Here is a 21,770-nt window from a genome sequence, read left to right as displayed (position 1 = left end):
GCCTCAGGCAAATGACTTAACCCCCTTGAACTTTAGTTTTCTGAAAGAGGAATACAACGGTTAGAGTGGAAAGAGCTGGTCTTCCTCCACACTGGGAAAGTGAGGGCTTTCGCAGGCCAGTATTACACCTGTGTTTACACCGTTTCCAGTAAGTGACTCATTCACTGAGATAGAATGAGTTCGAGATAGTCCTCCGGCTAAAAATCTTTTAACCGAGAGTATGACAGCCTACGACCCAGTCAGTGCCCTCCCTTTCTCCTGCTGCCTGCAACAAGCTTGCACCTTGACCTGGGTGTTTCCTCAAGGAGCTCGCACCAAGGTCACCACCTGGCGCTGGCCTGGTTGGGGGGAATTCGCGAAGACCCCAGAAAAACACTTGTGGCTTTCTCTCTGCTCCTTCCTCCTTCGCAGAGAGGCAGTGTATAGTAACTCCAGCGGGAGTCCTCCGCCAGGCAGCCCACCACGATGCGCCTGTGAGTCTCCACCCAGCTCAGAGCAGGAAAGCTGGTTCTCCTTGAGATTCCTGCGTTCTCTTAGCGATCCGCCGGTGACGGAGCAGGAATGGGGGGTGGGATGAGGGTGGGGAGAAGACATGTATTTGAGGTTTGGTTTCTGTGTGAGAAAAAGAGAAAGTTAGAAAGGATATTTAAAAAAATACTTCCTGTGCTCCAATGTCACTGATTTCTCCTGAGTATGAGTAGAACTGGGGAGAAGGTTTAGAGGGAGGAAAGTACGTTAAATACCTACCCTGTGCCAAACAACCCCATGCGAGGGACATCATCCCCATTTCACAGAGAAGAAGACCAGGGCGCAGGGGGTCACGTCATTTGCCAGGGCCCATCAGCTGAAAAGTCGTGGTCCTGGGGTTGGAACCAAGAGCTGTCTGACTCCTCTGATGGGCAGTTCCACTCTGCCACTCTGCCCTCCGCTAGTACTGGTTGTCCAGCTCTATTTTTCTTTCTTCTCGAAGTGAAGGGAAACCATTTGAACAAACATGGAAGGAAAACTCCGTTTAGGCTCCATCATCATCCAACAAAACTGAAGGGTCAATCCCACTCATTTACAGAGAGACCAGGAGGGGAAGGTGTTGATAAGCAGGTAGGGACAAAGTGGTTGTCGCTGGAGAAATCCAAAAATGACATCAGGAGGTGCATGCAATTCAGTTACAACCGAAGAGGGCAAACCCGGGTGTTTGACAAGTTCCTAGTTCCCATGATTCAGGTGGGATATCTCCGTTCTTCCTCTGTAAAGCCTGGTGGGGACACCCACCCCGCGGAATGGAGCATACAGGAGGCACTCGCGTTCCCACATTGTTCCTTCTCTTTACTTAATTTGTCTTTAATATATTAACAGGCTAAAGAACGTAATTATAAGAAGCAAAGGCTATAGTATAAGATTGGCGGTTCTGTGGCATGGTTCAGCAATTGAATGGTTAATTCAGTCTTGCAAAATAAACTGTTTTCAAGTGTTTTGCTGCGCTCACACGAAGTAAATGCATTATACTGTAGTTGCTGACATATAAAGTGCATCTTTTAATGCAAGCGACATGGCCTTAAAACTGGCTTCATCTTGCCTAATGAAAAGAATAAAAAAAATACTTCAAAAGAGTTGCTTAGATCCACACAAAATACCCATTATCTTATGCAGTGCTCCACCAGTGACTGTTAAGTATGTTATCTCCTCAGTGAAGCTACAGTAAGCTCATGCATTTTAATAAAAAATTCTTGCTTGAACTTCCAAAATTCACCCTGCAATGCAGTGCAATTAGTGTATACACAGCATTCTGCGTCTACCCGCTTATCAGTTCATTTTCACGACATTTTTAACTGCAGGGCTTGGCTTCCCAGATACAGATCAGACCTCGAAGAAGAGTGATTCTCTTCAGGGTTTTAGTCCTGGAGCACCATTCTGTACAAGAGAGCAGTTAAATTTGGGGAAATTAAGACAAAGTCTGGGGCAGGTGGTGCTTTGAGGTAAATAAGGGTAAAGTAATTTGGAATTAGAAAGGCAAAAAGGTAGGATTAAATTATACAGAGAAAATAATGCTAGCTGGGGTACTTGAGGAGTTAGCATGAAGATTGGACCAAAATAATCCAAGCCTGTATCTCCCTAGCTGGAGAAGAGACCTCAAATGATAGAGAGGTGTTCAATTTTAGTCAACAAACATTTCTCGAGTGCCTTCTCCTTATGAAGCACAGGATGAGGGAATATAGGGGGAAAAAGAAAGATGAAAAAAAGACAGAATAAAAGCTCTATGAGAGGAAGATAAGCTAGGAGCAGTGAGGATTCAAAGGAGGAAAAGATAAAACCGCAAGAAGTGGTTTCAGGGAGGAAGGGGCTTTGTAGGATGAGAAGGATTATAATTTGTGGACAGTGGGGACTTTCCAGACGGAGAGAGTGGTATCCGCAAAGGAATGGACGTGGGCGAGGCAGAAGACTTTTTGAGAGATTTCTTATCCAGTCTGGCTGGAGCATGATTATTGGAGACAAGCCTGGAAATGGCGTGGGGCACTGGGAAGGAAAGGCTTGCTTTCTAAGTGAGCCAACGGGAGAGGATTGACATTTCTCATCAGCTGGACGATGCTCTCCAAGTTAGTTTTTCATTTGCTCTGTCTGGATCTTATATCTCAGGTGGATTAGGAAGTGGGAGAAGAAATTGGAGACAAGGAGACTGGCTTAGAGTTTCTAACCCTGGTCCAGATGGGAGGTCAGGGCTTGATAAGGGACATAAGCAGGGGCAATGGAAAGGATGGATGTTGGAGGGAGGGCTTTGAAAGGCATCAAGAGGGAGATGTGGGAACTGGATGCTTCCTGATCACTGTGAGCAGTGAGATCTTAACTACTCATGGCTTACAGGATGGGGTGCTTCCTCTGTGTCAGGCCCTGTGTGCTACATGCTTTACGTACTTTCACTTAAACTGCACAGGAACTCTGAGGTCAGTGCTGTTGCTGAGGGAGAGGAGGGAATCAAAGATAACCAACAGAACTTTCGCTTCAAGAGACTGGTAGAAAGATGATGTCATTAGTACAAATAAGGAAGTCAGAGGATTTCGCTTGTGGTCTCTGGAGTCTGAAGTGTATGGAGCCATCTGGTGAATGAAGTTCTCCTGCCAGAGTGGTGTCTGGAGCCAGAGGAAAAATGAAAGAGCTTGGAGGGGTGGGTGAGGAAGGAGCAAAGATGAGTCGAAGAGAGGCATGGTGATCTAGAAGGCCATGCATGAAACAGAGGCGCTCTCTTCCAGACCTTGTGTAATCCGGAGCAGTGTGAAGAGAGGTCTCTTGGAGAGGATGGAGGAAGCATTGTCAAGGGAATTCCAGGTTTCTGCTAATTGCATGAGGTGGGGTGTGTTCAAGACCAGCTTAAACTCTTAGTTACTTTGCTTATATCAGCAGGTGTTTCCAGCAGACCCCACGGAAGAAGTAGATCAAATGGGAGCACAGATGGGATGGGAAAGGCCGGCTTGACAGGGATGCAAGTTGGGAAAAGGCGGATTTAGCAAGGGGAGGAGGGTGACGGCAGGTGAGAGAGGATGAAACTCCTGGAAGCCATGGGTGTGTGCCGGGCTGCCTTGGTGGCATCTGGAGTCCCAGAGCCATCATGGAGGGGATTGCCAGGGTAAGGAGAGAAGGAAAAAGGTCTTCTGAAAGTTTGCTGTGAGGAGCCCTTCTGGGTTCCCTCTGTCCTGCGAGAAGATGGTATTCTCAGCCAGCCAGTAAAGGTTCCTAGGCGTACGCGGCCCCACTCCTCTTTCTTTTTCCTTCCAAGTGATAATCAGCTCTTTAAGTTGCCAACCCTCAATTCTCTCTTCCTTCTCGAAGGTGTGGAAACTCAATCTGATCAGTTAATCCTGGTCCTGTGGTTATGGCATCACATCCTTGTGTCCCAACTTTTTTTTTTTTAAACCATTCCCAACATCCCGTTCTTCCCTGTCTTTAGTCCCAGGCAGTGCTACCCAGGATAAGCCATGTTAAATAATTTACATTATTTTATCCCAAGCACTGAATAGATTCCCCCCTCCAAACTGAAAGCTATTATTTAAATAACTGCAGATGTCAGAATCTCAACCCACATGGGACTGAAAGCCTAGGGTTCAGGATTGTTACGACGTTTCTTTGTGCCCAAGCGCCGTAGAACTCAGATGTCAGGTGTTGAAGAAGGAAAACACTTTTCTCCCCTTTTATAATATAATTACAGTGAGATGTGTATTCAGTGACAGATACCTTATTGCAAACCTCATTTTTTTCCAAAATGTTACTGTTATGGATTGACTTGTGTTCCCCTACCACCCCTCCCCCTAAAAAGATATATTGAAGTCTTAACCCCCAGTATCCCCAATAAGGTCAGATGTGACCTTATTTGGAAGTAGGGTCTTTACAGATGTAACCAAGTCTAAATAAGGTCATTAGGGTGGGTCCTAACCCAGTATGACTGGTGTCCTTATAAAAGGGGGAAATTTTGACCCAGAGACAGACACACAGAGGGAGGACAGTGTAAAGACACAACGAGAGAAAGGCCATGTGGGTAAAGTGATGCATTTACTAGCCAAGGAAGGCCGAGGATTGCCAATGCGCCCCAGGAGCTGAAAGACACAAGGAAGGATTCTTCCCTGAAGCTGTCAAAGAGAGCTTGGCCCCTGTGACACCTTGATTTGGGACCTCTAGCCTCCAGCACTGTGAGACAATAAATTGCTGTTGTTTTGAGCCACCCAGTTTTTGGTATGGCCAGCCCTCTGTTTCTAAGGCTTCAGATCCACAGCTGGTTGACTCCAAGGATATGAAACCCAAGGATACAGGAGGCTGACTGTATTCCTTGAACTACCTCATTTTATATAAGGGACTTGAGCATCTGTGGATTTGGGTATGCGGGGCACTCCTGGAACCAATCCCCCACGGATACCTAGGGACGACTGTACTTTGTTAGAGCAGCCCTAGGAAACTAATATAGTTCCTAAAATAAAAATGTTCCAATGAGTGATATACACTACAGCTTCTAGACAGATGATCGATATTTTTCAAAAATCAAGAACATGACCTACAGAGGCATGTTAATTAATGCCCACCATGAATGTAATGCCAGACAGTTCACTAGAATAAGAAAGTCAGAGTGTCCCTTCATTCAACCTGCCCGAGGAAGAAAAAGGTCATTCTATCATCTGTAGCTCCCTCTTTCTCCAGTTTTAAGGTCCATGGTTAGGGGAAAGTCCCAGTTCCTTAATTGAGTTTGTATTTGCATGGTTGAGAAACTCTTTACCTCCACACCCAGGCAGTGTGCATTAAGTATCTCGAAGCCCATCAAGGGATTGTTCTGGGTCCACAGACACATCCAGAGATGCCCTTAATGGACCTTAGAAGTCATCTTGGCCTAATCCTTCACTGACAAATGGGGGCCCTGAGGCCCTAGATGACCAATGTGACTTGCCCAAGGTCTCATAGAACATTTCATAATACTTCTTCTGAGCTTTCGAGGTTGTTTGATTTTAATGTGAACTCAGCTGTGAGTTAAGGATGTGAAAATGAGAACTATTTGAAGAATTAATTCATCACGCCCACTGCTTGGCTTTCTGACTGAGCTGGGGTCAGAGTTGAAAAGCAGCAGAACATTTTACACTGGGAAGGTCACAAAGGAAAAACAAACCCATTTGAAAGATGTGTTTACTTACCCTCAAGCAGACCTCCTGATGGCGCAGCCACATTGGAAGACAGTCTGACAGTTTCTTAAAAAGTTAACTGTAAACTTGTCGTATGGCCCAGTAATTCCACCCTCAGATATCTACCCAAGAGAAATGAAAATATGTCCACACAACAACTTGCATACCAATGTTCATACAACATTATTCATAATAGTTAAACAGGGAAACAACCCAGATGTCCATCAACTGGTCAATGGATAAGCAATATGTGATATATCTGTATAATGTAATACTATTCAGTAATAAAAAAGAATGAAATAGTGATACATGTGGCAACACAGATGGACCTCAGAAACATGCTAAGTACCAAGTGAAAGAAGCCAGACTCAAAAGACAACTTAATGTATGATTCCATTTCTGTGAAATATCCAGAGGCTTCCTTGGTCGCACAGTGGTTAAGCATCCACCTGCCAATGCAGGGGACACGGGTTTGAGCCCTAGTCTGGGAAGATCCCACGTGCCGCGGAGCAGCTAAGCCCGTGCGCTGCAACTACTGAGCCTGCGCTGTAGAGCCTGCGAGACACAACTACTGAGCCCACGTGTCACAGCTACTGAAGCCTGCATGCCTAGAGCCCATGCTCCGCAACAAGAGAAGCCACTGCAATGAGAAGCCTGCACACCGCAACGAGGAGTGGCCCCTGCTCGCCGCAACTAGAGAAAGCCTGTGTGCAGCAACAAAGACCCAATGCAGCCTAAAAGAAAAAAAAGAAAAAAAAAGAAATATCCAAAAAAGGCAACTTTTCAGAGACAGAAAGTAGATCAGTTGTTGCCTAGGGCTGGAGGTGGGAAAGGGGTTGGAGAGTGAGGATGAACTGTAAATGGCCATGGGGGGGATCTTATTGAGATGATGAAAATGTTCTAAAACCAGATTGTGATGATGATTGAACAACTTGACCAGTTTACTAAAAATTATTGAGTAGCACGCTAAAAATTGTTGCACTGTATCGTATATAAATTATACCTCAATAAAGTTGTTTATAAAAAGAGAAAGATGGAATAGTATTCAGCCTTAAAAAGGAAGGAAATTTTGACACATGCTACAACACAGATAAACCTCGAGGGCATTAGGGCAAATGAAGTCAGCCAAGAGGACAATTGCTGTTTGATTTCACCTAGGTACCTAGAGTAGTCAAAGTCATGGGGACAGAAAGGAGAATGGTGGTTGCCAGGGCTTTTGGGAGGGGGGAGTGGGGAATTATTGTTTAATGGATACAGTTTCAGTTTGGGAAGATGAAGTTCTGGAGGTGGATGGTGGTGATGGCTGTACAACAATGTGAATGTCCTTAATGCCATGGCATCGCACACTTAAAAAAAGTTATAACGGTAAATTTTATGTTACATATATTTTTATCACAATTAGAGAGAGAGATCACCCGTGTCTCTGTGAGAGAACTGCCTGAGTGTGAAAGATGAAGCAGGTCTGAGAAATCTCACGTATCTTTAGGTCAGTGAGCCTTAGTCATTCAGAAGGCCATCTGGTTTAAACTCCTGTAGCAGATAGATGGATCCATGATTCTCTAACATCACAGAAACTCCAGGCTGATTGCTGCCTGATAAATCAGGTCAGGGTTGAGAAAACATCACATGCTTTACTGTGGTTCAACAGTTGCTTCCCCCTCGTCTTTCCCAAGGCAGCTTCGGTTTCGGTTTTACTAGGTCAGTAGGCTTCCCGAGTGTCCTGACCTCTGTGTTGTTGTTGACTTTGACAGGAAGCCTTCTGTGTAACCTTACCTCTGAGACCTAGTTATCAGTTGCCCAAACCCAGCCATAAGGATGTCATTCCATGGAGCATATCTTAGAGGTTTTCACTTACAAAGGTAAGCCGGTGCTCTAAATCAAGTTTTCCTGAGGATTTTTTCAGTGGTAGAATAAAAGGTTTCTATTTATCTAAAAAGAACATGTCATTTGCCATCTGTTGTAAAGTTGTCTAAACCTCTTGAAAAACTGTTTCCTTTGGTTAGTCACCCTTGAAGTGAGGTGGCCTTTTCTCTTTCCCTTCTTCTTTTTTTTTTTCCTTAGCTTCTCTTTTTTTTTAATTTTTTTTTTTTTTTGCGGTACACGGGCCTCTCACTGCTGTGGCCTCTCCCGTTGCGGAGCACAGGCTCCGGACGCGCAGGCTCAGCAGCCATGGCTCACGGGCCCAGCCGCTCCGCGGCATGTGGGATCTTCCCGGACCGGGGCATGAACCCGTGTCCCCTGCATTGGCAGGCGGACTCCCAACCACTGCGCCAGCAGGGGAAGCCCTTCTTAGCTTTTCATAGAAAATATACCACAAAAGGATCTCAAGACAATTTCTGGACACAGAGCATTTTACCAATAAACAGCCTTGGCCCTTTGCAGGAGTAAAATCCCATTTTAATACAGCACAAGGGACGCTGGAGAGAGGTCTTATTTCTCTCTGCGGTACACCACATGGTGAAACCAAAAAAAGACTTCAACTTGCTTCCTCCTTTCAGGTTTCTGAGTGCGCGCACTCAGTCCAGAGACGTATGTTGCTTGGTTTCTGCATGGGGTGGGGTGGGGTGGGGTGACATGGGGGAGCAAATAAACCTCCCTTGTAGGACCTGCAGGTACCCTGTAGCCTCCTTCAATTTCAGGTCCACAGTACATAATTGACACAGAGTATCTATCTATGCCAACCCCTGCACCTTCTACAAACACTGACTCTTATTAGTAAATTACCTCTTCCCAAGTCATAATGTCACAGAATTAGCATTCTCATTTTGCATCTCTGTCAAGTAGTAGGGGGAGGACTTGCCTAGGCAGACCAGTTAATAATCAAGTGTAGAAGATTGGAGGGAAAAAACCACGATTAATTTGGTCTTCCAGAGCCTCTGTATAAAACTCCCAGATAGTGTCGCATGCAGTGTCACCAGTGCGGCACTTTGTGGAGTCGGAATGATCAGCGCACTCCTGACTGGTGCTGACATATAATAATAATTGTGGCCGAGAGGCTCCTGGAGGGACACTTGGTGGAGTATCCAGTGACCACAGAATGTAGCCGATTCAACAAGCTTTGCAGTGACCAGTGAATGGGGAAAGGGGGGCATCATAGCTAGAAGAGAGAGCAGAGCAAAAGCTTGAGCTGATTTACTGGAAAGCCCCAGGCCTTGTTAAGGAATCTTTATGATAATAGCTCTTTTGACTGGCCGTTCTGTTTTTTCCCTTTCAGAAGTAGCAGTGGTGGTTGGCTGGGAAAGATGTGGAGAGAGCAGGGTAGGAAGGGGGTCAGAAGACACGTGACAGGGCTGATTAACAAGTAGTCTTTGTGAGCATTGGCCAGGGGACACCTGCAGCTCTTCCAGACATGCCTGCCCAGTAGGGGTGGTTTGAATGAGAAAACAGCTTCCCAAAAGATGTAACACAAGAGCATAAAAGGAAAAGAAAACTGTGCATTTGTGAGATGAGGGAATTGTAGAGTTTTATCTCTGATTCTCCTTTAAATAAACCTTTTACTATCTAATACTCTCACCCGTAGGTCAGGGCTCACCAGATGACGAGAGAGAGGACTCATTACCAGGGCTCCAAGCTGGTGTTTTGCTCAAAAAGGAATTTGCTTTCAAACAGACATGTATTCACTAATCTCTTTTCTTAAAAAAAATAAAAAATAAAACAAACACAAAATCTCTTCCAACTCAGCTGACTAAGTCTGAGTGGGGATGACAGCAGCATTCACTGGCGTGATCCCACAGAGCAAGTGTCCAGGATGAAAATAAATGTGACTTTTCCTATCAGGGCACAGTGGTGCTTTGTTTGTAATTCAATTAAAGAACAGGCGTTACAATGCTCTTGTATGACAGAGGAGATAATAAAGAGATCCACATCTTTAGGGCTGAAATTCAGCTAAACCTGTGCTTGACAGATTGGAATCAGTATCTTAAGAGAGCCAGAAGGGGACAGTCCTTGGTTTCCAAGGGGCTATACTTGGGGGAGGGGGGAGAAGCAAAAGAAAAAATCCTCATACCTTCCATGTTCAACCAGCTTAGCCCAGATGTATTCTAGGTGGTTGTTTCTCAAATTTATTGATATTTTCCATAGCTAATAGAGCCTTGATGAATATCAATTGTGTGATCATATTGTGAGATATTAATTCATCTTTCGGTCTATCTCTCTCTCTCTCTCTCTCCCTATTGAAATGCTAAGTCGCCAAATAAGGTCATCACTTAAATTTGGTTTTAGCAGGACTTGGAAGGAATTAAGTGAGGTGTCATCACTGTCACCTTTGGAAAAGCTTTCCTGACTGTGGAAGCTGAGTTGGATGTCCCTTCTTGGCATTTTCACTGGCTTCAGTTTCCTTGTCTGTAAAACATAATTAGTGATACCTTCCTCGGGAGGTTGTTTTGAAAATTAAGTAAGCTAAGTTATGTAAAATGCCTAGTTCAGAACCTGGTGTCTTAGCCCATTCAGGCTGCTATAACAAAGTACCAGAGACCAGTGACTTATAAGCAGAAAACATTTCTCAGCGTTCTGGAATCTGAGAAGTTTGAGATCAAGACACTGGCAGATTCAGAGTCTGGTGAGAGCTCACTTCCTGGGTCATAGAAGGCTGTCTTTTTGCAGTGTCCTCACGTGGTGGAAGGGGTGAGGGAGCTCTCTGGGGTCTCTTCTATAAAGGCACTAATCCCATTCATGAGGGCTCCACCTTCATGACCTAATCATCCCCAAAGACCCCCCATCTCCTGGTACTATCACCTTGGGGGTTGGGTTTCAATACATGAATTTGGGGGGACCCAAACAATCAATCTGCAGCACCTGGCAGGCACTCTCAGTAATCGATGGGCATTGTTAGAGCATGCATCAGAAAGCTAAGTCCATTCATTTACTCATTTGGCGCGCTTTTTTTTTTTTTTTTTTGAGGACACACCTTGTACTAGGCGCTAAGCAAGCCCCTGATGATAACAGCAATGAGCCCAACAGATATGCTTTCTGACTTTCTGAATCGGACAGTATAATGGAGGGGAGAGGGGTAGGCAATGGGAGAGCCAAACAGGACCATGCACTTTTGATGACAAATTGTGACAGGTGCTCTGAACGGACAGTGCTTTGTAAGGTCACAGTGCAGGAGAACTCCATCATCTAGGGAGTCAAAGAAGTCTTCCTTCTGAATGGACTTTGTTGCCGAGTTTGCAAGGATAAGGTTTGACATGGAGGGTGGGACATGAGACAGAAGCAGGATGTGAGAAAGGGTATCTGTTCTGTTGTGGTTTAATTTCATACTGTTGGAGGATCAGGGGGTTTATTGATGTGAACTTAGAAGACTAAATTCCTCCAGTGCCTTTTCTGGCATGAGTTGCTGTCCTCTGGTATCACAGGGATGTGTATGAAGGGAACACAGACAATGCAAGGGAGACGGTTTAGGGGTCTGCGGGGAAGGCACCTGGCTGGCAAATAGGAAGGAGCCAATAGGATCGTGGAGTTAACACAAGGAGCACCAGGCTGAGAGGCAGGAGAGTTAGATCTTGTCCCCAGCTAGCAGTTGTAGGATACAGATGAGGAAACTGGGCTTCAAGAAGATTGTGTATTTACCCAGGATATACACCTGATAGGTGGTAAAACTTAAACTAAAATCCAGGCCTTCTTATTCCAGGTCTCTTGACTATACCACAAATGGAAGGATTTGAGAAAATAATCGCTGAGGTCCCTTCCAGGTTTAAAGTTCAATATTATGAATGATCCCCATGGTACTTCCTCAATAGTAAAGAGAAAAAAAACGAAAAAGAAAGAAAAGGAGGAAAGGTAAGGTCAACAAGGATGGAAGGAAGGAAGGAAGGATGGAAGGAAGGGAGGAAAGAAAGAAAAAGAAAGAAAGAGAGAAAAGAAATGAGATGAAGACCCACAGAGACAGACAAAAAAGAAAAAGAGAAAGGAAAAGAGAAAAGAAAAAAATCTTAAATTTTATCTATGATTTTTCTACTTTGGAATATGTCCAACTTAATCATTTATAGAGCCGTTAAAGTCCACATCAGAGCACTTGCCAACTGAGTGTTCTGTCTCCAGCCCACCGTCAGGGCACTCACTAGGATGGATGTGAGACTTGCCTGCCATATTATCATAATGTTTATTCCAGCCAATGCTTGATTATCTGTGCCAAACACAGGGCAAGCCACGGAGACACGAAGCCCTGAGAGAGTTCACACGGTTCTGAGTCATTAGCTCCACTATCCTCGCAGCTCCAAAAGCGGCCAAGCTGGAGGTGTCTGCAGAGCTTCATTGTCTTAACCTCTTCCATGCTATTGTGTTGAGCCTGTAGGTTCAGAAATGAGACATAACGCCAGGCAAAGAAACAATTTACTTTGCACCCAGGGCAGACACCAAGTTAAGTCACCTGGCCAAAATTAGGGTCTCGAAGGTAGGCAGTGCCTTGTCCTTTTATTTTTTACACCAAACCTCCTTTTGGCTACTCTAGGTATAAGGCAAATTTGCTTCTCCTCAAAGCCTTTTGGGCATTTCCTTTTTCCCTAAGCCATGGCGACCAGACACTGTTCTTCATGCCAATGTCTGCTTCAATGCCCTCCCCTGTCACACACACACAATTTTTCAGTTTACGCTTTTGTAAAAAATTTAAATGTGTTGCCAGTTAAACACAATATCAAAGGCCCCAAGTTGTTTATTTCTGTTTCTCTATTAGAAGAAAGGAATCATGAAAAAAATTGTGCTTTGTGGTTCTAATGGAATTTAGATATGTTTTTAAACAAAATGTTGGTAAGAGACACCTATCTCCTCCTCACCAAAACCCCTCATTTTATAAAACAAGTTGGATCTATTTTTTTCTGTGGAATAGAAACTCAGGAGTGACATTGAAACTTGCTGTTAGTAATACATAGCAACAGCTCCCGGGCTCTCTGTGGTGTAGAAAGAGCAAGCTAATGACTAAAATTGAGATATTCTGACGTGATATAATACATAGACAAATAAATTGTCTCTAAAAACAGCGTATTAATAGCACTCTCATTTTTAACCAAAGTTACTGTAAAACAGAAGGATCTTCTCAACGCTTCTCCCAAATTCCATTATTTAAGTATTTCCAAGGGCTGGAGGAATATCTAGAAATGTACAGACCAGAAAGTACAAGAGAGTCGAGAGAAAATAAGGTCAGTTCTTCCTGACACACAAGCTACTTCAAAGGAAACTGGACATCTTTTAAGGAGCAAGGGACTGTCTTTTGGGGTCTAGGCCATCAGAAGACGGTTCTGTTCAGAAATGTCATCTGTGTGTCGTGGAATCCCCAGTCTAAGATTTAACTCAAGACTGGCTACACTGGGTCATGTCATTGGAGAGTAACCTATGTTACTTTAGAAAAGATGTTTGGTTTTTTTTGGCCCCGAGGCATGTGGGATCTTACTTCCCCGACCAGGGATTGAACCCACACCCACTGCTTTGGAAGCACAGAGTCTTAACCACTGGACCACCAGGGATGTCCCAAGATATTGTGTTTTAAGAAAAGACATTATTGCCCTTTGTGATGCTAACCCTCTGTTCAGGATACAGACACATCCCTAGTTCCTCTTAATGACCTATGATGTGTGTATAAACTGTGAGTTTGTATTCACACTTCTGAATGTATATACATTTAGTCTGTATCTTTCAAGGTTATCAAGTTCAATAAGGTTTCCAACTACTTTGCAAAGTAATACTTTATTTTACTTTCTCCAAATGCTCTCATTTTCTGTCTCCAAAAGGTGATCCTACGTCCCCTTTGGGCTCCAGGGAAGCTGTTCATATTCTTTCACTACTTCTGCAAGATTTCTTTTTTTTAAATTAATTAATTTATTTAAAAATTAAAAAAAAATTATTTTAGGGCTTCCCTGGTGTTGCAGTCGTTGGGAGTCCGCCTGCTGATGCAGGGGACACGGGTTCGTGCCCCGGTGTGGGAGGATCCCACATGCCGCGGAGCGGCTGGACCCGTGGGCCATGGCCGCTAAGCCTGCGTGTCCGGAGCCTCTGCTCCACAGCGGGAGAGGCCACAACGGTGAGAGGCCCGCGTACCACACAAAAAAAAAAAATTATTTTATTTTTGGCTGCGTTGGGTCTTCGTTGCTGCGCGCGGGCTTTCTCTAGTTGTGGCGAGCGGGGGCTACCCTTCGTTGCGGTGCGCGGGCTTCTCATCGCGGTGACTTCTCTTGTGGCAGAGCACAGGCTCTAGGCGCACAGGCTTCAGTAGTTGCAGCACATGGGCCCAGTAGTTGTGGCACTCGGACTCTAGAGCACAGGCTCAGTAGTTGTGGCGCACGGGCTTAGTTACTCTGCGGCATGTGGGATCTTCCTGGGCCAGGGCTCTAACCCGTGTCCCCTGCATTGGCAGGTGGATTCTTAACCACTGCACCAGCAGGGAAGTCCCTGCAAGTTTTTTTTTTAAATCTCTCTTGGTCTTGCCCTAAGTTTCAGTACACAAGTTCGTCCTAGACATGTCCCCTTAAATCTGTCATCATCGATGGAATGCGTTTACCCTACCAATGAGTTTTTCCTTCCATATTTTCTATTCTAATCAGTTCTAATTGTTCTACCCATAGAGTTCTTTCATACCACCCTCCCCAATCTAAATTCTGCTCATTCTCCAAAGTTCATCTTTAGGTCATTTCCCCAACTCCCCCCACCATGTCCTTTGCCTCTTAATCCAATCCACTCCAAACTCCAAACTACTCTACCATTTCTATTGGTCCCCTTCATGCCACCTCCAAGCCTCCTTTCATTGTTCTTAACCATTTTAGAGTTTTCTCTCTTGCTCTTGCCTTGACAGTGAGAGACCAAAGGCCAGATATCCCAATTTAGACTTGTTCTGTAGGAGGGAGCTTTGCATCTAGCAAGAGCCATACACTGCATTTTAGAGTCTTTAATGGTTTTTCCCTGTCAATCTTTGTCAAGAAGATATTTAGTCTGTCCTCTTGCTAAGTTTATTCCCCACCTGGATCCCTTTTATTGCATCTATACAAACAAGGACACACCTATTATGACTGTGGAAGCTGGTTATCTCAATATGAAGCAGCAGGAAGGGGATTCAGTGGGTAATCATGCTGATAGATTAAGACTCTGCAGTCTTTAGAGCAGCTACAGACTTCATGGAGGTGTTTGACTGAAAATTTTATGGTATCTTTGGGTAAAAGAAGGGAAATAAATTGTGCTGAATCTGAGCATATCTGGCTCCTGAAGCAGTCATTGCTCATTCTGAATTAACTCACTGGCCTTCTGGATTTTATATACTGTACAACCTCACAGGCTTGTCCTGCCACAGGCAGCATGATTGACCTTCAGGGTACTAATAAGGTCAGCATTTGCTGCCCTGGTCAAACCCACCATGCGTACTCGGTTCTCATCACCACTTTTCTGAGCCAGGGACCTCGTCTTTTCCTTATGCAGTTTCTATCGTCATAAGCTCAGGGTTAAGCCAGCAGCAAGGTGATGTGTTACCAAAAAAAGTCAGTACAATCTTAGACTCATTGCAGCTTTGGGTGATGGCATCCTGGGCAGAGCTGACGTTCTAGCAGAGCCAAGAGTCTGGACACTGTTGATAAGGAACAGTTTAAAAGGCTGGAAACTGTATCACCCAGAAAAGAGGATGAGAGCGAGCAACAGGATTCTCTTTTTATCTCTACGGGTTGGGAGGTAATGTGGAAGTGGGACTTTGTTCATATGAAAGCTAGGACTAGTGAGGTTAAATTATAGGGAAGCTCCATAAGTTTAAAAATGGAAGGGATTGCATTGTAACTGGTGAGCACTCTCCTAACACTAGTCAGATGTAAGGACTTGCGTTCAGTGGTTAATCAAGATACTATGGAAGGGATGCCTGCATTACATGAAACTAAAGAGACGCAAATCAGCTCTAACTCCAGCCTTCTTTGAATCTGTGATGGTTTCCAATTCATTTATGTCTTTCAAGAGATGTAGCACCTGAAACAAGTAAGACTCCAGATTTCGTATGGATGAAAAGATTTTATGCGAGGGCAGGATTGGGAGGGGGGAATGGGCAGGGGGAAGCTTTGTCCAATATTAATCTTGATGGCTTTGTTCTAGTAGGTCTATCTTGAAAACAGCAGTGGTCACTCACAAGGCAATACTCATTTTGTTCCCTCCTTCACAACCAGTACACAACTCAATACAGTCACCCCTTACTATTCATGGGGGATTGGTTCCAGGACCCCCACGGATACCAAAATCCACAGATGCTCAAGTCTCTTATATAAAACCCGGTAGTACCATCAGCTCTCTGTATCTGCGGGTTCCGCGTCTGCGAATTCAACCAATCTTGGATTGAATTTCGACTATAAGTACACCAGGATTTCAGGCATTCTAAAACCTCTAAAACTTTGAAAAATAATGTTTGGTTGCTTTTTCATGTCAATTTACAATGACTAGGAGTACCAAATAATTAGGCTTTGGGGGAATTATTCTTTGGAGAAAAAGTACCTTTTACTGAGTTGCTTTCATACATATATCACATTCAATCTCTAAAGTAATTCTACAAGGTAAGCATTTTTATTCCAATTTTACAGTTGATGGAGTTGGGGACTGCAGGCAACTTATTCAAGTGCACATGACCATAATGCTGCTGCGCTAGTCTTTGAATCTGGGCCTGTGTGATGCCACAGTCCTTTCACAGAATCCCATGGCTCTAATCATATATCCTGCATATTTTTGAAAGATGGAAGGCAATGTTTAGAGAAGCCTGTTACTTCTGAAAGACATGACTTGGCTTTACACGGATGGAGGAGTATTTGCTTAGCGGGTGGGAACTCCAGCTCTGGCAATGCACTAGCATGGGTCTGAATATCAGCTCTTCCCTCTTAAGTCGCTGAGTGCCCTTCAGCAAGTTCAATAACTTGTGTAGGTCTCTATCCTTATCTGAAAAATGGGAGTGCTAACAGTATCTTCCTCATAGGGCTGTTTTTAATAGTAAATGAAATAATATATGGAAAGCACCTAACACAGTGTGGACATGGTAAGTTTTAGCCATTGTGAGGAGTATACGGTTGACCCTTGAATGATACAAGTTGGAACAACACTGGTCTACTTATATGTGAACTTTTTTCTATAAATATATTGGAAGAATTTTTGGAGATTTGCAACAACTTGAAAAAACTTGGAGATGAACCGTGTAGCCTAGAAATATCGGTAAATACAGTACAGTATTGTAAATGTATTTTCTCTTCCTTATGAGGGATTTTCTTAACATTTCAAGATATAGTAGTTCTGTCACCCCCTCAAAGTTCCCTCGTGCCCCTTTGTGGTCAACGCCATCCTACCATTTCTGGCCCCTGGCAATCGCTGACCTAATTCCTGTCCTTACAGTGTTGCCTTTTCCAGAAAATCACACTGGTAGAATCATATAGTATGTCGCATTTTGAGTCTGCCTTCTTTCACTTAGCATAATGCTTTTGATATTCCTCCATGTTGTTCCATGTAGTAGTATGTTTTTTTTAATGCTGAATAGTATTCCATTATATGGATATACCACATTTGTTTACCCACTCATCAATTGACGGACATTTAATTTCTGTCTGGGTTTTGGTGATTTTGAATAAAAATTCATTTTGAAAGGTTTTTTTTTTTTTTTTGAAAGTTGTCAACCTTGGTTTTTAGCAACTTCCCATAACTTACTCATGTAGCAATTAGCAATCAGTACTTTTAGTTTGATTTGATATTAAGGAATTATCTTTTGCCTTTTCGCCTTTTCAACTGAAGTATTCGTTCTGAAATACGATGACAACTAGGGCAGGCTGGCCATGGGAACTCAGCATAGATGCTCCAATAGGTAGCCTTCTTCCTGTACTTGTCATACCAGGCCTGCGACTTTCCTCGTGAGGGATAGAACACCACTTCTTCTCCGTATCTGAACAGGCAAATATTCTGCTCGAGGAGGGGACTCAGAAGGTAGTGGTTGTAGCTGCCTGAGATCCAATAGTCGCCCTTTGCAATAAGGCTGTGATATAAATAATCGCATGTGAATGGGTTTTCAACTTTACTCATGGGAAATTGGGAGCCGAACTTTAGTTCTTCAAACTGTTCCATTTTGAAAATTACCTATCTGAGAAGTAAGAAGAAAAGGGCTTATAAAGACATCAAAGTTCTAAGATAGGTGAGTTCTGATTTATTACTTAGTGTATTCACTGAAACTGGAATTTGTCTTTTAGATTCATCTGCCTTTGGCATCACAGTGCTGCAGCGTGCTGCAGTATCACATTGCAAAGCTATGGCTGTTGAAACTTCTCTCTCTCTCTCTTCTCTCTCTCTCTCTCTCTCTCTCTCTCTCTCTCTCTCTCTCTCGCTCTCGCTCTTGCTCTCTAACATCTTTCTTTTCCCAGAAAAAGGTGGGGGGGGGAGGAGAAGATGAAGCAAGGAAAAGGGGGTAAGGAGTGGAGAAGAAGGAAATAGAAACCCTGGGTAATTATATAGCACCTTTGATGTTAGAATCTCAAAAGTTGTTTTCAAAATCAACTCACTTGACGCTACTTGACTGTCAGGACGGGGGAAACCAGGCAGGAACAGGAATGGGTTTTTGTAGAGAAACACCGTGCAGAGGTGAATTTTATGTGTCGACTGGCTGGGCCATGGGGTGCCCAGATATTTGGTCCAACCTTATTCTGGATGTTTCTGCGAAAGTGTTTTTTGGTGGAGATGAACATTTAAATTGGTGAATTTGAGTAAAGCAGATTATTTCCATAATGGGAGTGGGCCTCATCTAGTCAGTTGAAGACCTGCATAGAACAAAAACTTGAGCTCTGGAACGAGAGGGAATTCTGCCAGCCCACTGCCTTGGGACTTGAACTGCAATTCTTCGTTGGGTCTCCAGCCTGCCAGTCTGTCCTGCAGATTTTGGACTTATCAAGTGTCCGCAATTCCATGAACCAATTTCTTAAAATTTTTAAATAGTTATAGATAGGTATAGATATAAATAGATACACACACATATCCTTTGGTTCTGTTTCTCCAGAGAACCTTGACTAATGTACACAGCAAGTCAGTGGCAGAAGGAGAACAGCCATCTGAGTGGAGACAGGAGAGTCCAGTGGTTAATGGTAAAGGCCCTGGAGCCAATGAACCGCCTTAAAATTAAGGTTCTGCCAATCATCAGCTGTTTGCTCAGTCTCCTTATCTGGGGAGCAATTCTACCTACCTTACGAAAATGTGAAGGGGTAAGGGCCCTGGAAACCCAGCTGCAGTTACCGTTGTAATTAATATCTGAGTCTTAGTGGTACCTATTTTCTAGGTCTGCTTCCACACCACAATGGCAGAATTGAGTAAGACCTGCAAAGCTGAAAATATTCACTATCTGGCCCATGCTTGGAAAAGTTTGCTGACCTCTGAACTATGATATGGGAAAATCTGACAGTAATACTGCACAAGTAATTTGACTAGATAATGTTCTTTTTAATCAGAAACCACGTTCTTGCAAATCTATCTTGAAGTTGGTCTCTTTGTATTAAACTTTAAAACTTCTTAGAGGCATCAAACAGTCTTGCTAAGTCTCTGGGACGCAGGTTATCGTGTTTGAGCAGAAATTAGTCATCCTTATGTTTTCTTGAGTAGGCTCCTTCTGAATCTGTTAAAATTGCCAATATCATGTGTAACAGGCTTCTCAGAGATCTTGTTTTTGATTAGTTTGGGAATTAGTAATTTGGCCTAACCACCTTTGAGAAAAGGACAGAAATAATTACTCTAAAACTTGGAACATTTTCTGGGTTTGGGAGAGACAAGGTAGGGGATTTTGTTGGGATTATCTCATTTGAATTAGTGCCAGTCGAGGCATGCCAAGAACATTTCTCTTAAGAGCAAAAGGAAACATGTCTAGGGTGGCTGATGTTTACTAAACAATGTATATGCTGTAGGCATAGATATGCATCCACACATATGTCACAAATACACACACTCACATGTACGCATTTCAGGCACACCACTCTTCTTCCCGCTGAGATTTATTTTGTTATAATTTTTCTATTGCTTCCAAGAGACAGAGACAGCCCTGTCTTCATTCTGTGACTCTTACAGTCCTAGACTGACTACATTGGTGACCACAGTGGTGATTTCAGAATAGGTTGCATTCAGCCTTGCAAGTCCTACTCAGCAACAATTTCCCATCACCCCTTTAGCACCATTCTCACTTGTCTTTAAGTTTGTTTGCTGGGCAAATGTCCAAGCAGTGACTGGGAGAATGAATCACTGCGGGGAATGACATCATAAGGAAGATTCAGGGGGTGCTCATCCACCCAAGGTGGGTACCTGCACACGCTGTGATGGGTACTGGGTGATGCGGATGGGGAAGACTATTTATCCTGACACAAGGGATACCTTCTGGCAGATGCGTTATCTGATTAGACTCTTAAAGGGTGAGTAATGACTATTGCCAAGAAAGTAAAGAGGAGCAGAAGGGACGAGTTTGAGTCAAAGGGTGCAAATGGTCAGAAGTCCCTAACAGTTACTCACTGGTCATCGGTTCTGCATCGCTTCCCCCTGTTTAAGTTCCTGCCTCCCCCTACTGCCCACTGCCACCCTGGATGTTTCCAGGGGAAGATGGATCAAGTCAACCCCGTAATTGAGGAAGTGCCTTCTGACCTCTGGTCTCTGTGAAACTCTAACTTCTGTTTCTTCCTCTGTAACAGCATCTCGCGGTAGGAAACACCACCGTCAGTTCATTCCTGCACGGGCGCCTTGCGTGGCAGGCTTGCCCTGGCTGGGGCGGGGTGTAGCTCTTCCACGGAACACTCTTTATCTGGATTAGATGAGAGGCTTGATCTGCCATTGGTGCTGTTTAACCAAAGAACTGCCTTCAGGACTTTCCTTAGTTAGTGAAACTATTGTTGACAAACCAAAACTGCATGCAGACTCACACCCACAGTTTATTCAAGCCAGGTAATACGCTAAGTGCATCGTGAAGGTATCAGTTTCTTTCTTGTCAGAAGTCCTGGGCTCAGATATCAGTCTGGTGGTTTCATAAACATCTTCCATTAAGATTCATTGTTAGCCAAGTGTCTGCAGGATCTGATTTAAACGTGTGATAAAACACAGTGGGGCATGTGTAGTTTACACGTACATGTAATTTACGTGTATAATTTACATGTTTAATTCGTTGCTGAATTTTTTCCTCTACTGTTCACAAACTTAGACATATCTCTTTCTTGAATTAAATAGTACGTAAGAATTTTAATAAAGCATTCCCTGAATAAAATTTTAGAAAGTCTACTGCGAACTTTGATGGTTGGAAGATGGAACTGGTATGTCAGTGTTGATATTTGCTGGTGGTCCTCATCTGGCCTACATAATACGGTTTTGTGTAGGGATGTGAGCACTGCCTTACACAGTAATATGACACGATCCTTGATATTCAGCACAATTTTGGAGCAAAAGCATGACACTAAGACCCTTCTGACAGGCTTCCACTTTGCCCTGTTCAGCATTACAATGGGGCCATTCTTTTTCCAAGATAGTCATTGAGACCAGCACTATCAGATTATGGCTTGATAGCTATTTATCACTTTGGTTTGATGTAAAAAGCAGGCATCCCTAATCACTCACAACTTAAAAAGGACACAATGTTATCAGAGAAGAAAGTTTTAAAGACATATTTTAAACATTATTTCACAAACTTTCTAAACCCTTAAAGAAATCTGGCTTTCCATGCAAATATTTAAATAATACATGAAGCTGTTAAATTTGATGACTTTTTAAATTCCCTTCTGTTTTATGTATTTAATGTGGAGAGGGCCAGGGGACAGAAAGAATTTCACTGCTCCTTCTAGGATTTAATCACAAATACCTTGTTTTTTACTTCTGGGGAATACTATAAAGGGAAGTCGGGATGTGATAAGAAAGCCTTGGTTGATTCGATTATATCTGATGCATTTGTCAATTGATTGAAATTTTCAGATTTCAGAAGTACCTAGGACAGAGGAAGCAATCTCCTGAAAGTGATAGCCCAGTGCTGGGTGACAGAGGGGATTGCACAGAGAGGACTTCTCCTTCCCCCATCTGAGTGACAGATGTTCTGTGTTCCCATCACAAGTGTCTTTTGCACATCCCTAGTCTGATATTCATATCATGAGGTTTCACGATCTGCCCATTCCATTCATCTGTTTCTTCTAGACTGTGAGC

At 43.6% G+C, this 21,770-nt stretch overlaps 1 long non-coding RNA gene across 1 annotated transcript in view; it reads left to right on the top strand.

Annotated features, from left to right (window-relative positions):
* LOC137216148 (uncharacterized) overlaps positions 1–21,770 on the top strand; it is a 171,564-nt gene that overhangs the window by 415 nt on the left and 149,379 nt on the right. Inside the window, exon 2 of the long non-coding RNA XR_010939613.1 lies at positions 7,400–7,507. This is a non-coding gene — a long non-coding RNA (uncharacterized lncRNA). The remainder of the gene's footprint in view (positions 1–7,399; positions 7,508–21,770) is intronic.

The sequence above is a fragment of the Pseudorca crassidens genome, chromosome 21 (assembly GCF_039906515.1).
Source record: "Pseudorca crassidens isolate mPseCra1 chromosome 21, mPseCra1.hap1, whole genome shotgun sequence".
Classification (NCBI taxonomy): Eukaryota; Metazoa; Chordata; class Mammalia; order Artiodactyla; family Delphinidae; genus Pseudorca; species Pseudorca crassidens.
The sequence above is the reverse complement of the archived record's forward strand: the minus strand, read 5'-3'. Positions and strand labels throughout refer to the sequence as shown.